At 49.3% G+C, this 9,881-nt stretch overlaps 1 long non-coding RNA gene across 1 annotated transcript; it reads right to left on the reverse strand.

The window, feature by feature from the left end:
- Positions 1 to 6,678: 6,678 nt before the first annotated feature.
- Positions 6,679 to 8,594, reverse strand: LOC129405820 (uncharacterized). The gene is made up of 3 exons (XR_008630778.1): positions 8,500 to 8,594; positions 8,227 to 8,333; positions 6,679 to 7,791 (listed from the first exon to the last, which is right to left on the reverse strand). It is a non-coding gene; the product is annotated as an uncharacterized LOC129405820 (long non-coding RNA).
- Between the last annotated feature and the right edge of the window lie 1,287 nt (positions 8,595 to 9,881).

Below are 9,881 nucleotides of genomic sequence, written 5' to 3' on the forward strand. Positions count from 1 at the left end.
CTTGGAGGACCCTATGGGATGCCGGGGATCGAACCTGGGTCGGCCGCGTGCAAGGCAAACGCCCTACCCGCTATGCTATCGCTCTGGCCCCTTGTCCATTTCTTTAGAAGCTTTATTTAAAATACGTTTCCAGGACTGCCCCTTCTGCTCCCCCCTGTGTGCTGTGATGTGCAGGCGGCCGCCCCCGCCCCCCTCGGAGTCCCGTCTCCAGCCGCCCTCTCACTTACACTCTCAGCTAGCCGGAGAGTCTCGGCAAGTGCTTTTCCTGCATCCTCACATATTGATGTGAGCATATGATTTTGCCCTTCCTTTAGTCGATATGGTGTATCATATCCATTGATTTATAGATGCTGAATCTTCCTTGCACCCTGGAATAAATCCCATTTGGTCATGATTCCTTCAAGGCATTATTGGATTCACTTTGTTAGTGGTTTTTTTTTTTAGACTTTTAAAATTTTTTATTGAATTATCATGAATTACGAAGTTAAAAAATTATTCATGATGTACAATGTTCCACACTAATCCCTTCACCAGTGTCACAAAACCTCCTTTATCTTTGCATTTTTAGTATAAGTAATTATGCGAATTACTTTATGAACAATTACTTTATGAACAGTTATGAACAAAACCATATTTTTAATATTTTTAGAGAGTAAACTCTGTGCCTGATGAACCAGTACATAATTGTGTGTATGTGTACCTCTGACTCTATGGATTGATTTTTGTGTTACTTGTCACCAGCATTTCAGAAGGTTGTACCTTAAAGCTGGTATTGGCTATGCATGGTGGACCTATAAATACTAGAAGAAGCAAGCATATATTAGAATTACATTAAAGCAATTTGGTAATATAAATCTTCAAGACAGCTATAAGAGCTTCAAGGTTTAGTCAGATTCTCTTTCTGCTGTTAAGTCTTGGAAGGACCACATCTGTTTCTCTAGACATTGTTCTGCGAAATATAAACAGACAGAGCAGGAACTCATGCTCTATAAAACCTCTGGGTTCCTGCTTTAAGAGGAAGAGTTTAAAATGAACCTCCAGTGTATGGCAGAGGAATGAGACGGTGTGCTAGTTAGCTTCATACTGGCTTTGTGAACGGCTGCTTCTCCCGGAAGGGAGCATAAAATGAGGCCCCATACCCATGCCACCAGACTCCTCACCGGGGTGCCCCAGAGGGGGGTGGGTGAGAGCCCTCCCCGCCCCAAGGGACCCAGCCCTGGCAGCCGACCTCCACTACCCCACTGCCGCCATGCTCCAGGCCGCTTTCCACATGCTCGGGCCGAGCCTCATGCATGAGCGAAGTCCCAGGGAACCCAGGTAATGTGGAACTTTGTGACCTTGGACTCTGGGCTCAACAGACCCGGGAGCAGAGATCCTCTGCCTGCTTCCCCCGGTCTCCGGCCACCCAGGGGTCATACCCATAAGCCACCTCCTGCCTGCGCCAGATGTTCTCCTCATTGGCCACCCTCCAGAGCTCACGGCTGCTTCTCCCGGAAGGGAGCATAACAGGAGGCCCCATAACCATGCCACCGGACCCCGCACTGGGGTGCCCCAGAGCGGGGTGGGTGGGAGCCCTCCCCACACCAAGGGACCCAGCCCCGGCAGCTGACCTCCACTACCCCACCACCACCATGCACCAGGCCGCTTTCCACACGCTTGGGCCAAGCCTCCAGCATGAGTGAACATATTCCTGGGTCATGCGGCCACTTTGCGGTCATCATCGTAAGGGAAAATACACATATATATGCCTCTAGGAGAGCCCGGCAAGCTAGCAAGAGTATCCCACCCACGTGGAAGAGCCTGGCAAGCTCCCCGTAGCGTATTCGATATGCCAAGTACAGTAACAATAACAGGTCTCCTTCCCCTGGCCCTGGAAAGAGCCTCCAATCCTTGGGAAAAATGAATAAGGAGAGGCTGCTAAAATCGCAGGACTGGGCTGGGCTGGGATGGATGGAGACATTATTGGTGCCCACTTGAGTGAATCAATGAACAACAGGATAACATTAATACAGTGATACTGCTTTTTTACCTTTTAAAGTTTTTTTTTTAATTTTATTTTATTAAATCACCGTGTGGAAGATTACAATGCTTTCGGGCTTAGGTCTCAGTTATACAATGCTGAAACAACCATCCCTTCACCAGTGCCCATATACCACCACCAAAAAAAAAAAAAAAAACTCACACAGTACACCTCCCATCCCGCGCCCCCACCCCCTACCTTGTAACTGATAAGTTTCATTTTACATTCTGTTTACTTTGGTTACATTCAATATTTCAACACAAACCTCACTATTGTTGTTAGGAGTACCCCACTAGATTCAGACCTACTGTGAAGACAAATAAGGTTTGAATTTCTGTACTTTAACACTAAGTCCAGGGAGATTTCTTCCAGATATTGGATCATTGCAGGCTTGAAAACCCAATCTGTGGTCGTCTTAATATGGCGGCCACCGCGCCCTTCATCCCCGGAGAGAAAGAGGAGAGAGAGAGAAATACCTTTCCCCTCCTGGGCGGGCACGGGGCCGAGGCTTAGTTCTCAGGCTGGAGACATTCTGCGAGGAGTTGCCCACGCCGAAAGAGGTTTTGCTGGGTCTGGATTCACGCTTGTGCAGCTGCGGAGAGGCCGCACATGCGTGCGGCCCCCGGGATCACATCTCGGCGGAACCTTTTAAAGTTTTTAAAATTTTAAATTATTTTAAACTTTCGGTTTTTGTGCCTCCCGTGAACTGCTCAGGAGGTCCAGGGACCCCAGTGATTCTCAGCTGACAGGGCCAGGAGTTCAGTGCAAGGGTCTCAGGTAAGTGCTGTTCGGGCTCTATGGGCCAAGAGTTACCAGGGTCCCCGGCAGTGGTGGCAGTCCAGTGTGGATGGACCTAGATGGTATCATGCTGTGTGAGTGAGTCAGAAGTAGAGGGATAGGCATAGTGATCGGACTCTTGTTTGGCATATATAACCACTGTATCAATGTCATCCTGTTGTTTGTTGATTTACTTGAGTGGGCACCAGTGACATCTCTATTGCTCCCATCCCTGAGATTTTAGCAGCCTCTCCTTACTCGTCTTTCCCAATGATTGGAGGCTCTTCCAGGGTCAGCAGAATGAGACCTATCGTTACTGTTTTTGGCATATCGAATAGGCCACGGGGAGCTTGCCAGGCTCTGCCATGCGGGCAGGATAGTCTCAGTAGCTTGCCGGGCTCTCGGAGAGGGATGGAGGAATCAAACCCAGGTCAGCCGCGTGCAAGGCAAACACCCTACCCGCTGTGCTATCGCTCCAGTCCATGCACATATATACATATACATATACATATACATATACATATATATATAAAATTCTCTATGATTTGTTGCCTATTGTCTGAGCTCCATCAAATATGGTAATTATGGAAAATGGGTGAGAAGTGTCTCTATAATGTGTCATGCAACCACTTCGTGGCCACGCGGTCCGGAAAGAGGCCTGGAGCGTGGTAGCAGTTGGGTAGTGGAAGTTGGCTATCGGGGCAGGGTCCCTTGGGGCAGGGCGGGTTCTCACCGCCCCCCTCTGGGGATATATACATAACACGAGACCAATACCCAAGGACAGAAGAAACAAGGGTCAGGAGGACTGGTCCACAGTTGGAAGCTGCCTCAAGTGCTGGGGGGTATGGTAGCGGATAGAGGAGGGACCACGATGACAAAGAGAGTTGGGAGTGATCACTCAGGGTAAGAACTGAGCGCTGGAAACAGGTCAAGGAACAAACATGAAAACCCCTGAGTGTCTGTCTGGCAAACCGTAAAGCCCCAGAGGGGAAAGAGACAGAGAGAGAGAGAGACAGAGACAGAGTCAGAGACAGAGAGACAGAGAGAGAAAGAAGGAAATGAGACAGGCTGTGGGGAGGGTGGCGGGAGGGAACCTGGGGACACTGGTGGTGGGGCGCGTGCCCTGGTGGAGGGTGTTGGAGCACCGTGTGACTGAAACCTGACCAGGATCAGCTTCGTAAGTCTCTATCTCATGGTGATTAAAAAGAAGGAAAAGATGCGCCAAAATCAGAGACACTTGACATGAAGAAACCATGAAACCATGCACTTCCTAGTATACCCATACCTTTCTGAATCTGCTTGCCAGCTCATATTTTTGGTGGAATTATAAATTCTGTATATCCAATAAAGATTTGTTTATTGCTACTTAAGAAAGAAAGAGCAGGATCGGGGCACAGTTCAGCAGCGGGCATGTGCCTGGCCCGGTTGGGTCCCGAGCACCGCCTGATTCCCCACCGCTACTGGATTGTTGGTGCTTTGTTGAGGGTTTGTAACCGATACGTTTGTCAGAGATATCACTATGCATACTTTTGGTTTATGTGGCATCTTCGTCTTATTTTGGAATGAGTGTATTGTTAGTATCTTCTTGTATATTTCAAAGAACCCAATTTCTTCCTCTTTAATTTTTTAGAAGAATTTGAGAAAGATAGGTAGTAGAGATCTGAAAATATGCTAAAATTAATGAGTGAACCTTTCTGCTTCTACCTGGGCTTTAGTTTTGGGGAGAACTTTTGATTACTATTTTGATTTCCTTACTCATAGTTTGGGTTGTTCAAATTCTTTCTTTCTGATTCAATCTCAGAAGAAAGATAAAGCCATATTTTTGACTTTCGGAACAGACCTAAATTAGTAAGTAGTACTGTAGTCCGGTTGTTCATCGATTTTCTCGAGTGGGCACCAGTAACATCTCCATTGTGAGACTTGTTTTTACTGTTTTTGGCATATCAAATATGCCACGGGGAGCTTGCCAGGCTCTGCCATGTGAGCAGGATACTCTCGGTAGCTTGCTGGGCTTTCTCCGAGAGGGACAGAGGAATCAAACCCAGGTCGGCCACATGCAAGGCAAACGCCCTACCTGCTGTGCTATTGCTCTAGCCCAAATTAGTAAGTATGCTTTAAAAAAAAAGAATAACAATGAATGTGAGAAATGTAGGATAAACAAGGGAAACAAAAAAGAAGTCATAATTGAAATATATCATGCCAACAGTTTCCATTCATTTCATTATATAATCTAATAATCATGATATAATCTAGTATCACTTTTACTTGAAAGTACCATAACGCTCTATGTATCCCATATTTTAAATGTTTGAAATTTCAACTGATATGTAATAAGCCATTTCTCATCTAAATACATCGCATTCAAATTTTGGTGGGCTTCAAAATGTAAAACCTCCCTAAAATACTCCTTTCAGCAGACTCTTAAATTAATTCTATTAAAGGATTGCTAAAAGTAAGACCATACAATATGCATTTTAGAAATTACAAATGATATACAATATCGAAAACTAGATACATAATATTATAGCTAGTGTGTAACTTGTGTCCTTGCTTCATAAGGTTCTGCTGTGGCGTTACAATGACATCTTCTGCTTGACAAGGGTCTTTGTTTTTCAGCCATTTTCCTGCATTTTCGCAGGGACCCCGAAGGAGCTGAGGGTCCCCTGCCTCCAGGTAGCATGCCAGCCTGTCACGGTCTCAGAGGCCAGGGCAGGAGCAGGGACCGTGCCTGCACCCCCGCCCGTCGCGGGTTGCCCACTCTCCCTTCCCCCACCCCCCAGGGGAGCGGCACAGCCCTGGGCTGCCTCCCGGGAGGATGCCGCGCTCACAGCCCCCCCAGCCTCAGGGGGGTGCAGTCTGCAGGGCCACCTGTCCCCTGGGAGACGGCGTCTCTGTTCCCCAGTCCGTGGGCTGTGACCGTCCTTGGAAGCCGGCCTGGGTGAAGGACCGTGGGTTCCTCATTCCCAGGGTGCACAGACATGGGAGAAGCTGCCCAGCAGCCACCGTCAAGGTGTTGATGGTGACGTGTGCCCACGTGAACAGGCCCTTGCTGCGACCGCCTCACCGTCTCTCATGGCGTCTGAGTCTGATGATGCCACCTGGGCTTGTGCAGGTGGCGAAGCTGCTCCTTAGCTCCTCAAGTGCAGGGCTGACGCGCTTCCTGGCGCCGCCTGAGGTGACCACTGGGCACTGCCAGCCGAGGCCCAGCTCCCCTCCCAGTGAGTAAGACCCGCCAGGCCAACAGGCTTGCGAAGCCTTGGTCAGTGCTGGGCATTTTCACAGCTAGCTTATTTCTGTGATTCTCCCCTCGCCACTGACCTTTGGAAAATATAGTTTAATGATTTAAAGAATGAATCTGCAAATAAATTTGTCAAGTATCTATCTCAGTCAAAAGTCCAAAATGTCAGCATAAGGAAACGGCGCTTGGAAAAATTATTACTACATTCATAAATGCATATTAAATTTTTTTTGAAATCTACATATTCCTGTCATTTTAGAAAAATATTTTAAAATTTAGTTTATGTTGCTTATGAAAACCTTGGAGAATATCGTTTTTTAGGCAAAACTAAAGTTCATACGCAATAGAATGTTTGCTAATGATATACACATGTAAATTATATATTATTATTTAGAATGTTTAAATTTCTAGAAAGGAAACTCCAGCAGAAATACTCTGAAGCAAATGTGGCCCATTGACATGTTCTTGAACACGCACGACAATACACAGAGCGTGTAACATGCAGCTCATGTCATCTGCAGATTTCAATGTACACTTTATTTTTAGTATCTAAAACCTCCTCTTTTGATAAGACATATGATTAAGTAGCATATGCTTCATTTGAAATTCCTTCTTCTCATTCTGGCTTTAAAAGTCCGCAAATAGATTCATGCTTCTTTATTGCAATACCGACAATTGAGCGGGGTGGGGAAACGGCTGACAAAGAGGCCAGACAATACTTCACAGCAAACAGGCCCGGCCACGGTTCCCGAACAAGTTGACGCTCATCCCCCCTCAGAGAACAGCCCGGCAACCACGGGCCTCTGACCGCAGGACCCCCAGTGCCGCTCACTCCCGCCCGCTCCCACCCGGGTTTCTGGGGTCTCTGCACCTCTCTGCGAGCCACGTGGGCTTTATGCCGAAGCCCCGGCCTGCGGTGTGTGCCCCTCGCTCACCTGCCCGCCTCCGTCCCGTCAGACCACACACACGCAGGGCCCGGCTCCCCCCACGGCTGCGCAGGCCGGAAGCCTCCCATTATCCCGCCTTCCCCGCGAGCTGTCCCAGAGCCTCTGTGACCTCTGGAAGCTACAAATCCAGGAGAGTGACATCTGGACCAACGGGAGCCCTCGAGGACACCAAAGCCGCGGGAGGGGAAGCAGGTCACGCGGAAGCAGCGAGGCGTCGTCTGGCTTTCCACCCAAACTCAAGCTTCGAGAGCGATCCGGCTTGCGAATGTGTCTGAGCGGTGCTTCGAGAAAGATCAGTTCCTCCCCAGAAGCCTGCTTCCCCGCCCCAAACGCGGTTCTGCTTTCTTTGTCTCCTACCTCCCAGGAGTGCTCCGCATCGGGTGCTCCTCCCACACAAAGCTCCTTCCGCACGTCCCAAAATAATTTCTGATCTGACATTCCCAGTGATATTGAGTCTATACCTCCACTCCCATCTGTTTTCCTCTCTCGATTTCTATAGACTGTGCAACTAAGAATATGGTGCTTGGCTTAGCAGTCATTCTCCTTAATTATTCAGAAGGCTTTCCAAACTTTAGCCTTTTCCAAGTTTCTTCTTTCAGTCAATACAGACAACTTTCCCAGTTTAACTCAGACACAATTATACTTTTCAGAGAATTCTGTTAAAATGATATCATTCACCTCGGTGCTCAATGAAACAAATCCGATTTAAAATTCCAAAGCGTGAACAAGTAAGAGTTTGAGGACCACGGGGCCCATTTGGTAGAAGTCCAGCTTGATGAGTGTCAAAATCCATGGCCTTCTGCAAATGGCTGAGGAGGGGAAAAATATACTTTTAGAGATACAGAGAAATACTTGCCAGTCAAATTCTACAGGAAGAAAAAGGAAAACAGAAATAACAAAATATGCTCTGATCTTACCCATCACAACAAAAGAAACGAGTAAGCCAAAGTGCCATGGAAACTTACCGAGATCTTTAGCCAATCACAGTCTTCCTATGCCAAAGACTGTGGAGATGCCGGTACAAACTAAAAATAGAAATGCCATATGACCCATCCATAGCACTTCTAGATCTTTGTCCAAAGAAAAGGCTAATGTGCAAAAAAGACTAATTGACAAGGTATCCGTACCTCTGAGTTCACTGCAGTCGTGTTCACAAGGGCCCGACATGAAATCAACAGAAACATCCAGTCAGCGGTGCTAGATAAAGAAATCGGGGTACACAACCTCAAGGAAATAAAACTTACATTTTTTTCAGAAGGATGAAATCTTGCTCTTGCTACAGCACGGATGGAGCTGGACGTGATTATGCGAAGCAAAGTCAGAGAGTGGAAATTACTGCACAGACTCTCTCCTGCAGAATATAAAAATGAGAGCAAACCGACTAGCAAAGCACAACAGAAATCCCTGGAGACTGCGGGAAGCGTGGCGATGCAGAGGGGAAGAGGAAGGGCAGCGGGCAGCGGAGCCGACCTGCTCCCACTGGACCCTTCGGGCGGCACAGTGAGGCCCAGACTCACATCGGGTGAAACGCCCGACTTTGAAGCGGCAGCATGACCCTGCAGAGGGAGAGGAACCTGCTCCCGGGAGACTCCTTCCACCGAGCACGGGCGCGTCTGTGCTGGGGTGCGGCCGGCAGAGGGATTTCACAGGCGCCGGAGCCTGAGGCCGGCCCTCTCGTGGGGTTCCAAGCAGGAGCCGCTTCCCGTGGGGCGCCTGACCCGCAGGCCTGCTCCAGAGAGACCCTCTCTCAGGGGATGCAGAGGCTCCCAGGGGGCCTCCTGTGCTCACTGACTGTTGGGGTCTTTCTCACAGCTGCGCCACCTCCCTTCCCGCTCACCCCCACCTCCCTGATGGACACTCCCACCCTCTGTAATGCTGAACAGCAGAAGGGACGAAAGTATTAGCCATGCCACTCTAATAGTTTATTTACGGCCGCTGGCTTTGTAAAAAAGTCAAGAGAGGACCTGGGACTGGAGCGGTAGCACAGTGGGGAGGGCGTTTGCCTTGCACGCGACCGGCCCGGGTTCGATTCCCAGCATCCCATAGGGTCCCCCGAGCACCGCCAGGAGTAATTCCTGAGTGCAGAGCCAGGAGTAGCCCCTGAGCATCGCCGGGTGTGACCCAAAAAGCAAAAAAAAAAAAAAAAAAGGTTAAGAAAGGAGGGTCACTGGGCTGAGAGCCGAGTTCCAGGGAGTCTGTGACAGTGTCAGAGCTGGGGACTCCGTATGGGCCCTGCTGGCCCGGGCTGTGGACCCAGAGCCCTCCAGTGAGGACAGGCTTTGCCTGTGGAAACAGGAACAATGAGTTACACACACACACACACACACACACTTACACGCACACACATGCATATACACATACGCTCACACACACACGCGCACACACACGCTTACACGCACACACATGCATATACACATACGCTCACACACACGCGCACACACACATGCATATACACATACGCTCACACACACACACGCGTGTGTGCGCGCGCGCGCACACACACACACACACACACACACACACACACACACCCCAGATCAAGGCACACAGCTCAGCCCCTGGAGGGCGTCTGTGAGTGAGAGGCCGTGAGGATGGTGGGATTTCAACGAGGCAAAGGAGGCACAAGGGTAACCAGGCTGGGGTTGGCCAGCGCATGGAGCACATTCCGGAGAGTCACACTAGAGGTTACCCAGGACACGTCCACATGTGTGAGCGAGCACCGGAAACTGTGCAGTGGGCGCGGGAACCCTATTTCAGACATGCTGTGACTGTGGGTTCGGGGGGCACCTGTCCACTGGCGGACACCTACACAGTGACCCCCTCAGCACATCCCAGCCGGGCCGGGGAAGACGCTGGCTGGCGGGTCCACGCGCGTCACTGAAGCCACGTTTCACAGGAA

The sequence above is a fragment of the Sorex araneus genome, chromosome 6, assembly GCF_027595985.1.
Source record: "Sorex araneus isolate mSorAra2 chromosome 6, mSorAra2.pri, whole genome shotgun sequence".
In the NCBI taxonomy this organism is placed as follows: Eukaryota; Metazoa; Chordata; class Mammalia; order Eulipotyphla; family Soricidae; genus Sorex; species Sorex araneus.